This window comes from Ctenopharyngodon idella, chromosome 6 (genome assembly GCF_019924925.1).
Source record: "Ctenopharyngodon idella isolate HZGC_01 chromosome 6, HZGC01, whole genome shotgun sequence".
NCBI lineage: Eukaryota > Metazoa > Chordata > Actinopteri > Cypriniformes > Xenocyprididae > Ctenopharyngodon > Ctenopharyngodon idella.
Window position 1 is genome coordinate 14,696,812 of NC_067225.1, and position 16,607 is coordinate 14,713,418.

The 16,607-nt window shown below is 37.2% G+C and overlaps 1 long non-coding RNA gene across 1 annotated transcript; it reads right to left on the reverse strand.

Annotated features, from left to right (window-relative positions):
• Window positions 1–1,328: 1,328 nt before the first annotated feature.
• LOC127514337 (uncharacterized) lies at window positions 1,329–3,667 on the reverse strand. Its single transcript, XR_007930602.1, has 3 exons — window positions 3,597–3,667; window positions 2,889–3,015; window positions 1,329–2,718 (listed from the first exon to the last, which is right to left on the reverse strand). It is a non-coding gene; the product is annotated as an uncharacterized LOC127514337 (long non-coding RNA).
• Between the last annotated feature and the right edge of the window lie 12,940 nt (window positions 3,668–16,607).

Below are 16,607 nucleotides of genomic sequence, written 5' to 3' on the forward strand. Positions count from 1 at the left end.
ATATAGGCCCAGGAATAAGAACTTTTCATCCTGATGCATTCAAGAGGATTTATTTTGAAGTTCAATAAAGAAAAAAAAAAAAAAAACATGATTTACACATACCGAGTTGAAGTCATTTTCTTTACAGTTTAAATATTTTATTATGTGATTTGACATATATAGAGCACCACATAAAATCAGCTGATTTTAGGAATTCTTTGTTTGGTCAGGTACATGCGGTTTGAAAGTGAATTTTGCATAGTAGCTCATTATTTGACCCACTGGAATCTTTAAAGAAATTAATAAATGTTTTTTTTTTTTTTGGGTACAGTGTGATCACCCATGTGGTCCGTGGTCCCCATAATGTATTTTCATCCAACCTTGGCCCCATTATTAGCACCCATTCGGGACCCAAATGAGCCCATATAATGAACATCTAAATGGGCCCCACTCAGAGCCAACTATGGATCATGTGACCCTGGTCTAACATACATGGGGCACATGTGGACAAGTTTCTATGTGCACACAACAAAGTATGACAGCAGAGAAAACAACATCTGATCATAGTAATGTGGATATGTTTGCACAAGCTCTGCAATTTAGCACTTTGGTCAAGTCATGTCACATTTATTTATATGGCAGTTTATACAATAGATTGCTTTATTGTACAGCTTTACTGTACACACGAAAAAAAAAAAGAAAAAAGAAAAACGTGTCAGTGGCACTTTCAATTAGAAGTACAACTTCAATTTCTACTCTAAAGCAGCTCCCAAGCGTATGTGCTACTTTGGATGTGCATCTTGCATCATCAGAATCAGAAAGAGCTTTATTGCCAAGTATGTTTACACACACAAAGAATTTGTCTTGGTGACAGGAGCAGTGGAGAGGAAAGTACAGACATATGCAGATATACATAGGAATTACACAATAAAAATGAAATATAACAATAATAATATTATAAAGAAAACGAAATTTAAATAATGGAATATAGTAATGTAATAGAAATACAGAAAGAAAATATATATACACAAAACTGTTCTTGTGCCTGGCTGTTCTGGTGCTCAGTGCTCTTGTTGCACACACAGAAGAGGCTATGTTTCCTGGTGGCACATATGGGTTTTTATTTCTGCAAAATTAATAAACACAACAAGAAAATGAGTTCATTTCACAGTAGTGTGTTTCAAACGACTGGCAGTGTGACTACATACATGAGTGAAACTCTAGTTCAATAAACTCACTTTGTGCCATCTTCTGATATACATTATGTAAAAGAAAAATTAGAACAATACATTCCACCATTTAGACTATAACTCACTGACATTAGCACTACAATAATACTCAATGAACACACCAACTGTCTATAAGCACTGTTAAGTATCTTTAAGTAGGCTGTATAATAGGGTGACCAGATGTCCCCGTTATCCGGGGACAGTCACGGTTTTTGGTGTTCTGTCCCTGACTGGAGCTGTCCCCGAAAATGTCCCCATTTTACAGCTCGTTCAAAACAACCCACAAATACATTGCAAAAAAGCCAACCAACATACCAACCTGTTGGTTATCGGAGCAATCGTGTAGTGATTATGTTCACTAACAGAGGGGGCTGTGCAGCTACACTGGTACACTTGGTCGTGTGCGCCGCTACTTCATGAAGAACGTATCCTGGACCAGAGGGCCATTATCGTCAATTATTAAAAGAAACATCTTAACGTTTCAAGGTAGTAACATAGGCCTACTAATTGTTCATGTTAAATTAAAGTAATATTGTTTGTGTGTATTGTTTGTATTGATTGCAATTTTATTAGTGGAAAACATTACAAGGACAAAATTTAAAAACATGAAGGGATTAAATATGAAACACAGGGACTGAAAGATGAACATTGAGCAAAAAAAAAAAAAAAAAAAGTGGACAAAGGCATGTGCATTGCTTCTGGGAGGAACAATAGGGACCAGGATCCTCCTTCCTACAGCATTCCATGTCATTTGTATGGTTTATAAACAGCGCTCTCAATAACCCTTTCCTTGTAAATGAATCATAAAGCAACAGAGAGCAGAGAGGAAAGCAGTACATTAACACAGGCCTGTGGCCATAAATCTGTTTCAATTAGATGACTCTTTCAATATTGTGCATCTGATTTTCAAGATATTGAAACCTCTTTTTTATGCATGGAACCTCTTTAAAAGCAATCTCCCTTCTCTTCTACATACAATATTCTATCCCTTTTTGGAATATTTTGAGGGATGACTGTAATTTCATGGAATTAGGTGAATATTCAGCCCGACAATGATTTGCAGCAGCAATATAAAATATAAATATAAAGCAATATATATATAAATAAAGATAAGGTATACATAACGCAATGTGCTATTGTGGCCAAACAGACGCAAGAGTGGACACATCACACACCACCTTGGCAAACTGTTTCTTTCTATCTATTCTCTCTCTCCCTCTCAAACACATTTCATGTTCTAGCCAATAAAACTCCCATCTGAATGGAGGAATATCCTCCCATGTGTATGAGGATGTGTCCAGTATCCCCTGCTTTGCTCCTGAAAGGACTGGGTGACTCTGATAATGTGCTAGAGAACAAAGGTAACATTGTAAAACTAATGAAAGTGATCTGCCTGCAAGAATCCATGTCTATCTATCAAAGACTCGGTGGTGAAGTGCTTTTCAAACAGCAATAAAGAGGCAGTAGTTCTCTCTCTATGGAGGCGAAGGCCATTTCCACATCCAGCATGCTGAAATAAAGAGTAAAGTGATTATTATGAGCAGGGGTGGATGTGTCTATGTCCTGCATGTCAGTTTCAGTGCTGAGAGACAGATTAACTTTGATAACTGAGCCAATTTTTAAACGTCAACATTTCCATTGAGAATACATTGTGGGATTGTTATGGTGAGAATCTCTCACTCTATGAATGTGTTGGTGTTTCTCTGGATGATGAATCAGAGGTGTTGGATCTTCACTAGACTTTTTAATATGCCGGAACGGAAACTGCAGTTTCAGATCAGCTTCCAAATGTGTAATAGTTTGAAGTCTAAACACAAACAAACACAGATGGTTAGCTTTATGAAATACTCACACTCTCTCTCTCTCTCTCTCTCTCACAAACACACACACGCACACACACGTTTATATAGTGAAACATGTTTTTGTGAATTGTGGGGACATTCCATAGGCGTAATGGTTTTTATACTGAACAAACCGTATTTTCTATCACCCTACACTACCCCTACCCCTACCCCTAAACCTACCCATCACAGGAAACTGTGCACATTTTTACTTTCTCAAAAAAACTCATTCTGTATGATTTATAAGCCTTTTGAAAAAATGGTGACATGGGGTAATGTCCTCATAAGTCACCCTCTCCTTGTAATACCTATGTCATACCCATGTCATTATACAAATTTGTGTCCTGATATGTCACAAAAACACAGTGCACACACACACTTCTGAAATGAGGCAGCTTTTCATACGTTTGTTTTTGCTTTTTTTTTTTTTGTCCAATGTTTTTTGATACATTTTGTAACGATTAAGTCCTCAGAAGGCGAGTTGATGAACCCATGTGCAGTTTATTAATAATCCCAAGTGAACAAACAAACAAAGCAACCACTTGACCTGAACATGAGCAGACCAGACCAGACTTGACTTGACTTGACCACTCAGCAACAGCAGGGTTACAATAATCCAATACACAACAAAGTAACATGGAAAACCAAAAGGCTTAAATACATGAACTTAGTGGACACATGACTAAGACAACCAATGGGCAAGTGACACAAGGAACAAGGGAACCAAACAGCAAACAGAACGAAGAAACACATGACCATAAACAACCAATCAGCACATGACACATTGACTAAGGGAGCACATGAGAAGCAAGGGAAGCATGACGCAAACAACGAACATGAATCAAACTACAAAATATAAGACATGAACCAAAACTATACATTACACATTTACGTACAGTACATGTGTGCATTTGGCAGACAATTTTTATCCAAGGCAACAAAGGTATTAGTGCATTAAAGGTATATAGAGTTGGATATATAACTTTGGTGCTGCTAGTGCCATGCTGTACCACTTGAATTACATGTTTAATTGTGTTTATTGTAAAATATTTGTTTTTATATTTCCATACTATTTATTTACCCCAACAGTATGGAACATTTTTTATGTTGCCTCAAACATGAACTACAATAATACAGTAAATAGCCTAGTTTGTGTTTGTTTATCATTTAATTTAACCATGCTATCATTTCCATTCTTTCAAGTTAATTTCAATTTGGTCCTGAGCAAATATGGTGATCTCTAAGGGGGTGAGTTTACTTTGTAATTAGACAATCAATTTAATCTCTCCAGTTCCATTTGCAGAATGGGTAAAGACGGACACTATCATATTGACTGGATGATCTGCCAATCACAGTGACATGGAGGCACTGTCTTCTCTCACTTTTCATCCACATTTTGGTATTACATCTTTCACTATAATGCTGTGCTTTAGGAGCTCAGTAAGAATATTGTCTCTCCTGAAACTATCCACTGGTGCTGCTCTTGGTTTATATTTGAAAAAACAGTGTTCGATGCTGTGCGTCAAAATATTTGTTTAGATTTATTTTTTTGTACTGCCAAATTGTTTTAGGGAGTCATTGTCTTCATTGCCTCCTACAGTTTTCTGTGCAAAAATGACCATAAAACCTACACTAGCGCAGGAAAACACTCACACACACACATAAAGTCAGATAATAGTGATTTGACAGTCATGAATTTGCATATTCTCAATTCTTTCTGTGCTGTTCATCTCCTCTTATTTCAGACAACAGCCAGTGTGCTGCAGAGGCACTGCAGCCGTCAGCTTTGTTCAAGACAGACAGAGAGAGAGAGAGAGAGAGAGAGAGAGAGAGAGAGGAAGTGGGGAGGGAGTCAGAGGAGATATGGAGTCAGAGGAGGCATACTGCACAAGCCATGAATTTCCATTAATCATAACTCCTCTATTCACTCACTCACTATCACCACATACAGGGTACTCCAGAGAGAGAGAGAGAGACCTGTTAAAAATAATAAGCCACTACAGAGATGGGAAGTGCTGATTAAATTAAACTCTCGTTAATCAGAATTCTGACACCACCTCATCTCTCTCTCTCTCCTCTCTCTCTCTCTCTCTCTCTCTCTCTCTCTCTCTCTCTCTACCTCAGGACAGACTTGTGTTAATCTGTGCCATAAGTTAATATCTACACAGACATAAGATAGAGTCCAATAAACCTTTTTTATCGTTGAAAGAGAACTGAACAAAATAAAAATGGTTTAACCACACAGTGATGAAAATATTTGTCTATGCAGATTATTTCTAAATAAGCAAACACGTTTGTTTGACAAAAGCAGAAACAAAGTCATTGGAGATGTTCATTTTCTTGAAGATAAATAGCATTTTCAAACCATAGGTTCTCTCTGGATTTTGAGGGAAAAGGGCTACCACTACCAAAAGGATGTGAGTTTATGTTAAGAGTTAGATGGCTGACTGTGAACTGCAATAATTATGCAAAATAATACGAAAATGTGACTTTACATATTGAAATTTGAAATACCTAACTGCAGGTAATTGCTGCAGTTAGCGGCACTAAGTGAAATATCTCAATGCTAAAAACAAATGTAATTTTCCCAGAAACAGATGAATATGATCATCATTTTATTAAGTTGGCTGTTGTGTGCATTGTGTGCATTGTGGCAGTTCGTAAATGAAATGACCGGTGACTGGTGCCAAAAGTTTAATGCTCTCACGGTCGAAAATAACATGGCAACTTGCATCTACACTAAACACTACCCTAAAGCTAACTGATTGGATTAACAACACGATTAACACAACACAACACAAGGAACTTAAATACACATGGTGATGAACTAAATGACGAACAGCTGTGATGAATGAATGAGTGTCCATAGTTACTGATGAGTGGTGGGAAACTTGAACAGAGGAAATGTGACTGAAGACAAACAAACTAAAAGTCCATGAAAGTGAAACTGACTGAACATGAACTTGACAGCGAACTCCTCCCAAATTTATGTTAAATAACTTCAAATTGTGGAAGGAACCACACAAAAATAAGTCTTTATTAATTAATAATCTGCCCCTGTAATCTTTATTTACTGTGAAAAGAAATGCCTAGTTTTAATTTAAAATTATAGACTAACACAGATAGATTACAATGTGACACAAATTGCATACAATGAAATTAAGTTGTTAAAGAATGTTTTTGCATTTTCTCATTGAAGTAAATTGTCATCATATAAAGCATCATGTACCTGTCATAGTCAGCAAACTCACTTGATCTCTTTTTCTCTCTCATTCCTTTTACCTGAATATAGTGTGTGAAGATTGATGAGTTCCTTCAGAAATCTGACCACATTTCAAATGTCACTATACCAAAAAATTCAGGATGAGTGAGGGAGAGAGGCATTGGAAAAAAATAAAACAAAGTGAAGGTGAGAGGAGAACGGGATAGCCTGGAGAAAAAAGAAGGGAAAAAAACAAAAACAAAAAAAAAACAGAGACTCACCCATGTGTGAAAGACATAATAGAAAATGTCAAAAGATGTGAGGAATGATGCATCTGAAAGCCTCTGTGCCATCAGACTGTCCAGACAGAATTTTCATGGCGTTTGTCCCTGTATTTTCATTCCATCTTTCTTCTGTGACCTCCTTCTAATCTTCTCAAGGTAAAATTTAGATGGAATAACTAAGTGCAGCAGCTGGTATGTTCAGCTTCTGTTAATAGATTTACAGCAACATACATATTACCCATCAGAATTTGACTGGATTGTGAACAAGACATAATGCAGGCTTGCAGTAATAATAATAATAATAATAATAATAATAATAATTTGTTACATTTATATTGCTCTTTTCTTTGCGCTCAAAGTGCTTTACATGGAAGGGGGAATCTCCTCAACCACCACCAATGTGCAGCATCCACCTGGATGATGCAACGGCAGCCATATTGTGCCAGAACACCCGCCACACACCAGCTTGCAGTCGATGTGGAAGATACAAGTATTCTAAAGCATATTGACATAGCAAATAAAATGTTTTGTTGTTGTTGTTGTTGTTTTTAGTGCAATCCTCACATAAACCCATAATAAATGTCATATTTATATGTGCCCTACCTGTCTAGATAGGAAATATGCAGAAATTGAATAAAGTTATCAAACAGTCTGCACTGTTACAGCCTAAAGTAAATATAGATTAATCCTTATTAAAGCTACAAAAGTTCTTTGGACAACAAAGAAAAAATGGATGCTACGTTAATTGTGTTTAATATTTTTAACACATTAAACTAGAAAAAATGAATCGCATGCGTTAATGCGTTAACGTTGACAGCACTACTCTCTGTAGTCATAAAAATTCCAGGCTGTTTCTCAAAAAAAAGTTAAGAGCTTTAACTCCGAAACAAACACATATGGGAATGTACTGGAAAATATAATGTCATATCATAAAAAAATACATTTATTTATAAATTTTATAATTTTCAATATACTGCAATATATGCATGGACCATGCATAGCAATATATTGCTAGTTATATATATATATATATATATATATATATATATACAGTTGAGCTCAAAAGTTTACATACCCCTTGCAGAATCTGCAAAAATGTTAATCATTTTAACAAAATAAGAAGGATCATGAAAATTGCATGTTATTTTTTATTTAGTACTGTCCTTAATAAACTATTTCACATAACAGTTGTTTACATAAAGTCCACAAGACAAAAAAATAGCTGAATTTATAAAAATGACCCTGTCCAAAAGTTTACATACCCTTGATTCTTAATACTGTGTGTCATTACCTGGATGATCAATGACTGTTTTTTTGTTTTGTGATGGTTGTTCACGGGTCCCTTGTTTGTTCTGAGCAGTTAAACTGAGCTCTGTTCTTCAGAAAAATCCTTCAGGTCCTGCAGATTCTTCAGTTTTCCAGCATCTTCTGCATATTTGAACCCTTTCCAGCAGTGACTATATGATTTTGAGATCCATCTTTTCACACTGAGGACAAATGAGGGACTCAGACAAAACTATTACAAAAGCTGCAAACATTCACTGATGCTCCAGAAGGAAACATGATACGTTAAGAGTCAGGGGTGAAAACTTTTGAACAGGAAGTTGATGTGCAAGTTTTTTTTTATTTTGTTTAAAGAACATATTTTTTCATTTAGTTCTGCCCTTCGGAAGCTACAAAAGATACTTACATGTTTCCCAGAAGACAAAAAGGTACAATTTATTCTGTTCATCCAATTCAAAAAGTTTACATCCCCAACTCTTAATGCGTCATGTTTCCTTCTGGAGCATCAGTGAATGTTTGAGCCTTGTTTAATACTTGTGTTTGAGTCCCTCAGTTGTCCTCAGTGCGAAAAGATGGATCTCAGAATCATACAGTCACTGCTGAAAAGAGTTCAAATATGCAAAAGATGCTGGAAAACCAAAGAATCTGCAGGACCTGGAAATTTTTTCTGAAGAACAAAGCTCAGTTTGACTGCTCAGAACAAACAAGAGACTCATGAACAACCATCACAAAACAAAAAAACAGTCGTGGATTATCCAGATAACCACATAGTATTAAGAATCAAGGGTATGTAAACTTTTGAACAGGGTCATTTTTATTCAGCAATTTTTTTTGTCTTGTGGACTTTATGTAAACAACTGTTATGTGAAATAGTTTATTCAGGCAGTACTAAATAAAAAATAACATGCAATTTTCATGATCCTTCTTATTTTGTTAAAATGATTCACATTTTTCTAGATTCTGCAAGGGGTATGTACACTTTTGATCTCAACTGTATAGAGAGAGAGAGATGAAAACAAAACTTTTATCTTATTTTAACTTTTACTTATATCTTATTACAGTCATGGCAAATGACTGTCATGGTGGGTGGAAAATGAGAAACGAAAATGTATAACTTAATGGACTAGGTGCCATGTAGGTGTTATGTATTTTACATGTATTTTATAACAGACTATTCTTTTGGGCTTTTGTTTTATTTCATTGGTCCGTACCTTGTTTATAATGAGTGATTAGTTCATTTTCTAAAGTTGGATGTAAAACATCAAATGCACATGTGACCTACTGTATATGTTATGTAGTGTATTGATTATAAAAATTGCATAAATTACAATATATAAGTAAATATATTGTCAACTATTTCTCAATATACTGTATGAAAAGTGTCAATTCCTTGTATTCAATATATTGTAACATATTAACATAATATATTATTCTGTATATTTTCAATATACATTAAATAATTTCATACATATTTCGTTCATATATAGAAAATATTTGTGTGTGTGTGTGTGTGTGTGTGTAAGGGAATACAGACATCCTGGCCAAATTTGTTCATTGCTCTCTACAATCTGGTTCATATACCTCTATCCTATACTTACACCGATAGCTTGTGTGTAATGGCTGTTCTGATGCGCTATGACTCCTGTTTCATCCACCAGGTGGATGCTGCACACTGGTGGTGGTAGAAGAGATTCTCCCAATAAATTTGTAAATTGCTGGCAGTCAATTGCTATTAATTGTTGTTATTGTTTCATTCTCTCATTGGATGGTGAGCATGTGGGTAATTTCATGCACTAGAAAAGAATTGCTCACTCGAGCTGAAAAATCATGTACTGTTGCAATAACTGTATATTTTCATGTTTTTTCCTCAAAAAAACAATTTGTGAAAATCAACTGAAACATAATTTTGTCATATGCAAAGTGCACATTATTTGGGAACATGGAAGTTACATACTTCAATGATGACTGTTCAATATTATTTTTGTTTTTGCAGAGATCAAAAAACTGATCCTACAGTATAAGCCAAGTTCTGCTTCAGGCTCACTGTGAGAGCTAAATGCTGTGCATGCTAGCGTGAATGTGTAGATGCAGACACAGCAAACACGGTCATGTATGGGAGCTAATGGGATAAGTGGGGGTTTTGCAAATGTGGCAAGGGAAGTGTGAACACAGTGTTAAATATGCAAATGAAACTGGAGGTTTCACTTATGCCAGATCTGTTCACTTCACTGCATCAGAAACCATATCAAAAATATATAACCATGCTCACTTGCATACTACACAGTAACACACACATGTGCATTTTAATGTGCATGTAAGCAATAAAATACAGACACAAATCTTCTACCCATACACAGCGAACAGCCATAGGGGGCTAGCTGGTTAATGAGTTTTACAGTTGAGACTTCTGGCTGCAAATCAGTCTGTCATTCTAAATTCACTTAAAAACGTATGCTGAACTTACAGTATAACATCCGGAACAGGACAAGCACTGCTGAGTCTGACATACACTTTTCACAGTCAATAAAATCTGCAAGTTTGAATGAAATAGTTCATTATTGTTAAATACAACAAGGTCATTTATTATTCCTAGACTTTATTATTTTTTCAAGGGTTAGTTCACCCAAAAATGAAAATTCTGTCATCAATTATTCACCCTTATGTCATTCCAAACCCATAAGGCTTTCATTTATCTTCGGAACACAAATTAAGATATTTTTAATGAATTCAGAGAGATTTCTGTCCCTCTATTGAAAGTCTATGCAACTACGACTTTGACGCTTAGTCCAAATTTTCTGAAGAGACATGATCACTTTATATGAGAACAGATTTAATTAAGGCTTTTATTCAGATATAAACATTCATCAACACACACATCATTTATGGTAAACGGAAGTTCAAGCGTGATTGCTTAATGTGCAAGAACCAATGAGGTTCATTCTTGTGTGTTACGCACATAACCTGATATTGCTGAGTTCAACATGCTCCTGGGTCAACATTTTTGTTGATCCTGGAACAGCATTCAAATCAACCAATCAGATTTGAGGGACAAGTTTACAGATTATGTCAAGTTTAGGCTTAAAATCATGAATTGGTGCTTCTACATCAGTGTTATTCATCTATCATTTCCCTCTGATTTTTGGGATAACTTATGGGTAGGGTTAGGTTTAGGGGTAGGAATAGGGTTAAGACTAAATTTTCAGACTAGAATGTTGTTCCAGGATCAACAAAATATGTTGATCCAGGAACGCATCTAACTCAGCAATATCAGGACGTGCGTGTTACGCAGCATGTTTTAGCTTCCGCAAGAACAAATGAGGTCTTGATTGGTTGAGCTTCTGTTTATGTTCGCTGATCTATGTTTATATGTGAATAAAAGATTAAATTCAATCTGTTTATCATTTACCACGATTATGTCTCTTGAGAAAATTTGGACTAAACCACCCGATTCACATGGATTAGTTTTACGATCTCTTTATTGACTTTTTGAAGCATCAAAGTGGTCGTTGCGTAGACTGTCAGCGGAGGGATAGAAATCTCTCAGATTTCATTAAAAATATCTTCATTTGTGTTCCGAAGATAAACTAAATTTTTATGGCTTTGGAACATGAACATGAACATTTTCCTGATCCATTGATCTTAATGGAAACCTAAAAAAGGCCAAATCTCCAACTACCTTTCAGAAACTGGGTGTTTTAATATCATAAGCAAACACTTCTAGCTCTATTCTGTGGTGTATGAAGAACCCAAAAGTGCCACTTGTTTAGAAAAAAACAAGCAAGCAAACAAAAATATCACATAAAAATATATAGAAGCACATAGACCTGGACTTAAAGACTGACAGGTCTGGTTAGCATGACAATGAAACAACATGCAATAAAGCAAATGACAAAATATAAAAATATAGTGCATTCAGTATACATAATTATAGTATACCGTACATTCAGGATGTAAATGTGAGTTGATTACATTCAGTAATCAACTGATTGATTTTTATTTATTCACAAAATCTTTACATTTGACCATTTCACAAGATCAAAACATCACAATAGCTGTGAGATGTTATTTCATGCAGGAGAGCAGATTAGTGAGAAAAAAAAACAACAACAACAAAAAACCAATATCCAATCTTTGAAACTGCTTGCTATTCATACTGTGGCCCATCCAGGGGGTATGTTTCCTGCTGTGCATAAACAAATAAGGTAGGAAATTGATGGGGGCTGCACAGAGAGCCTAATGAAATGGCGAATTTCTCTGACTCCTTTAAAGAACAGCAAGAAGCCCTTAAGGAACACAAGGAGAAATGTGATTTCTCTCCTCCCCTTGCTCTTTCTTTTCTTTTCTCTTTGTTCTTCCGGCTCTCCCTTCTCTCTCCCCCCACTCTCGCCATATCCATCTATCTCTATTTCTCTCCTGCCCTTTCTATTTCTCTCTCTCTCTCTCTTCTCTCTCTCTCTCTCTCTCTCTCTCTCTCTCTCTCACACACACACACACACACTGTATGCACATTCCCCCTCCCTATTTTTCTAATTTTCCTGAGGACAGAGCAGCTTGGCACATGACATTGATTTCCATCAGGGTTTGGAAATAACCTCGCTGTTGCCCAGGCAACCCACATTTACCTTTTCTGTCTTTTTTGCATATTGGTGCGAGTTTTTCCATCAGTGAGGGAACAAATGTGGAACGGTGATGACAAATGTGCTCAGGTGGGGCAGCGAGCAGTAATGCATGTGTATGTATTTGTGTGTAAGTAATAAATGGTGATGCCCAGCGCAAGCAGGGTGATACAGCGGGACTGGGGGAGGGGTAAAGAGAGAGTTTGGGTGTTGAGATGAATATTCTTCTGTGATCAAGGAGCAGGTCAGAGGACCACTCTTATTCAATAACACATTTCAAATGTTGAAAACCATGTCTTGAAGTGCTCCAAATAATGGTGGACAGTAATGTACAACATGTTACATGTTTGGGAAACTTTAGTTTCGCTACATACCAAAGCATAATATTGTGTGTACAAGAGGGCACCTATAGTACACATCAACAATTTTGGACGCATTCTCATAACTATCTACAGAGACAGTAAAGGAGCTTGATCTTTTCGGTTCTCTCCTGAGGGATAGTAGTTAAAGTTTGCACGAGTGCATTCAGCTCTTGAGGGGGTTATAGGCACACATAGTGATGCATTCATGGCTGTTCTCGCATGATTCTTTCAGAGTTACAGAATCTGACGTTTAAATTTAGCGCGATTAGCTCACGAGGGGGTCAAATGCATGTTGTGTGATGCAGTCGCTGTGTTTTGTTCCACCCAGGCTTTACTCTCTCTAGTAATGACCAGATTAGTAATGACCAGAGACAAGGCTCCTCAGTTAAGCACTAACTGTGCTAGCTCTGGTACTGCTATTTGATTTAATTTAGTATATTGGGTGTCCTCTTCCTGTTAAACAAAGCTGTTGAGGCCTCCGCTCTCCTGAGCTCAAGCTAGACAGTGACATCAAGTGTGTCGGACCTCTCTGGGCCGCTGTGGTGAGCTGTCTTTTAGCCTTGAGTGTGGTTTGGCCTCCTCTTGATCTGAGAATCTTTTGGTTGAGGCCTCAGCTCTCTTGGGCTCTATCTAGACAGTGTCATTAAGTGTGTCGGCCCTCTGTGGGCCGCTGTGGTGAGCTGTCTTTAAGATTGAGTGAAGTTTGGCCTCATCTTGATCTGAGGATCGCTCTGCTTAGGCCTCCGCTCATCTGAGCCCCCCCACTTTGAAAGACTGTCTTTTTGGTTGAGTATGTTTGGCCTCCTCTCATTATAGAGAGTCATTTTACTGAGGCCTCCGTTCACCTGAGCTCCAGTTAAACAGTGACATCAAGTGTTCGGCCCTCTGTGTGGCCACCTTGATAACTGTCTTATAGTTGAGTAGGGCTTACCTCCTCTCGCTTTTTGAGAATCATTCTGCTGAGGCCTCCGCTCACTTGAGCTCCAGTTAGACAGTGACATTAAGTGTTCAGCCCTCTGGGAGGCCGCCTTGAAAAGCTGTCTCTAAAGTTGAGTAGGGCTGGCATCCTCTCATTTTTTAGAGTCATTCTGCTGAGGCCTCCACTTACCTGAGCTCCAGCTAGACAGTGAGATCAAGTGTTCATCCCTCTGTGAGGCCGCCTTGGTAAATTGTCTTTAATTGGACCTGTCTCTGGCCCTATTTTTTATTTGGCTCAGAGATGCTGGCTTTGAGTCAGGCAGGTTTGAGCATGTCTTTTCAGCTCCCCTGGGGTCCTTAGGTGTTGAACCAGATCCCCCTAGTATAGTGACAAGGTGAAGGAACTTTCTCTAATATATATTTCTCTGTCAGGGACTGGCATTACCAGACCTTGAGTTCTGCCCTGTGGCAGGCACTGTTTGCTCGCCCCGGTAAGGGTTCTTCCTTGCATAGGGCATGGCCCCAGGTTGTGGCCTTAGGGAATAGTGTCACTGACAGCCCTGTATATGACCTGAGTGAGGGATTGGTCTCTGGCATCTAAGTCCGTTGAACCTTCTTTTTCTTTATCTTAGCCATTTCAGCAGTTATTCCCTCAGCATTGCGGAGTGGGTATTCTTTCCCCATAGTGTCTTTGGACGCAGTGCGAGTTCTCATTTGAAAGGGAACATCTCAGGTTACTCATGTAACCATGGTTCCCTGAGAAGGGGAACAAGACACCGCGTCTTGCTGTCATGCTTTGGGCATACCTGGTCACATCTCCTTCAGACAAAGAAGTTGTTGACGTGTACTACAGGTGCCCACTTGTACTCACGGTTGCACACGTAGACACGTCACGGGCTGTCGCTGGCCGATGAAATTGTCGCGTTTGAATCACGTGCTTCAGACATGCAGTGGGATGCAGTGTCTCTTTCCCCTTCTCAGGGAACCATGGTTACATGCGTAACCTGAGACGTTTTACTCCACTACATTTCAGCAGTGTTATTTTAGTATTATTTATACTATTTTAATATGTATTATTATTTTGAATTAGCTTTTATTTTTTTGTATTATCTGTTTTTATTTTAAGTTTAGTTTAAATTTTGGTAATTTTGTAATAATTTTCTAGTCATTTTTAGATTTAGATTTTTAAAAATTTTGATAGTTTTAGTAATTTTACTACATTAAAATTGTAGTAATATACTACATTATATTAATTCAGTTAGTCGCCAAATCAACAAATTTTTAAATGTTGTTTTAGATTTAAGATTTTCATCTAATAACCTATTTATATTTTATTTGTGCTTTATTTCAATTAACAAAAACGATACCCTATGCATACCCTTTACATGTAAGTGTGAACTTGTTAAACTTGCATTCAAATACTTTTACTCAAGTAGAAATTTAAAAGGAATTCATTTACTGGACTTTTATTTCATTCACTGTAAGTTTGAAACAATGTGCCATTATATTCATAATAGGACTGCCCTACATTGACAGGACAATACTATAACGTACATTTGTTTGTGCCTGTGTTGTGTAGATTGGGGGCCGCCTGGACAGGTCAACAGTTTGGCTTCCAGAGCTTTGATCCTAATTGCCATATTATGAACTTTAAATCACTTATGTCTAGAAGTCAGTATAGTGAGAGTCCAGAGGGAGTGCCAGGTGAGAGGTTGATGAATGATTGTGTGTGTTTAGGGTGTAAGTATGAATATATATATATATATATAATTACATGTACAATTTGGCATGTTCAAGGCATCTATAAGATATCTTTGGTGTGGCCAGTAGCCCACCTCCAATCTACAACTAGTCAAAGTGCAACCAGGAGGAAAATTAATTTCTTATTGCCTGATTATAGTATCAGGTTTCACTTGGAAAGTCTTTAAAATATTCCATATGCATTTCACTCAGTGTCACATTTCCACATATGCACAAATTGGAAAGAATAGTAATGACCAAAGACAAGGCTCCTCAGTCTCAGAAATAAAGATTGGCATTGCCAATATGTTGGTAGAAAGCAATTTGCACGTGAAGTGTGTTCTATCTCCAATTTTCCCACACCATAAGTGTGCTGTCCAGCCCCTTCTCACTCAGATATTGTGTGAGCGTGTCACCTGCATGTAATACACACATCCAGCAGGTCCTTCAAATCACCAAGACATAATGAACTGATCAGGTTTCCACTTTTACGATCAACGGTTTGATTCGCAGCACTAAACATACATACACATACTTTTCCATATTCTCAAGATTCTATGGGGGATTTGAGGAGTTTTTGGACACATTTTAGGTTTTCTGGAGATTGAGAATGCAAATTAGGTTTCACTAATTCAAAAGCACCCCACTTGCTTATTCAGTGTAGAGTTCATTTTGATATGAGAATATACGGCTTAAAATACCCTGATAAGGCTTCAGCTGGGTCTACATAAACAAATTCATGAGGAGGGAAAAAAGAACCCAACTTACATGTGGATTCCTCCTGGAGGGCAACTTTATTATTTTTCGGCCGCTGAAAATGTATTCTCAGCGAACAGCTTTTTGAGAAAGGGCAAATTTGCATAGCTACCATAGGAGAGTAAATCTGATCATATAAATGTAAATAAGGAAAGATTTAAGTGTGTTTTCACATAAAAATAAGTTGAAAACTACATATGCATGGGCATGTGTGTGGGTGACATAGTAAGGGGTGAAAAAAGGAAAGAAATAAAGAGTGTGAGGGCGGGAGGCCACTATTACCATGAATCTGACATCAAACATAATTATCATTTTCTCATGTCTCACACAGACACTACACCCACCCTAACACAAGGGGCAGCAGAGATTTAATAACATGCATGTCCTTATAGTAAA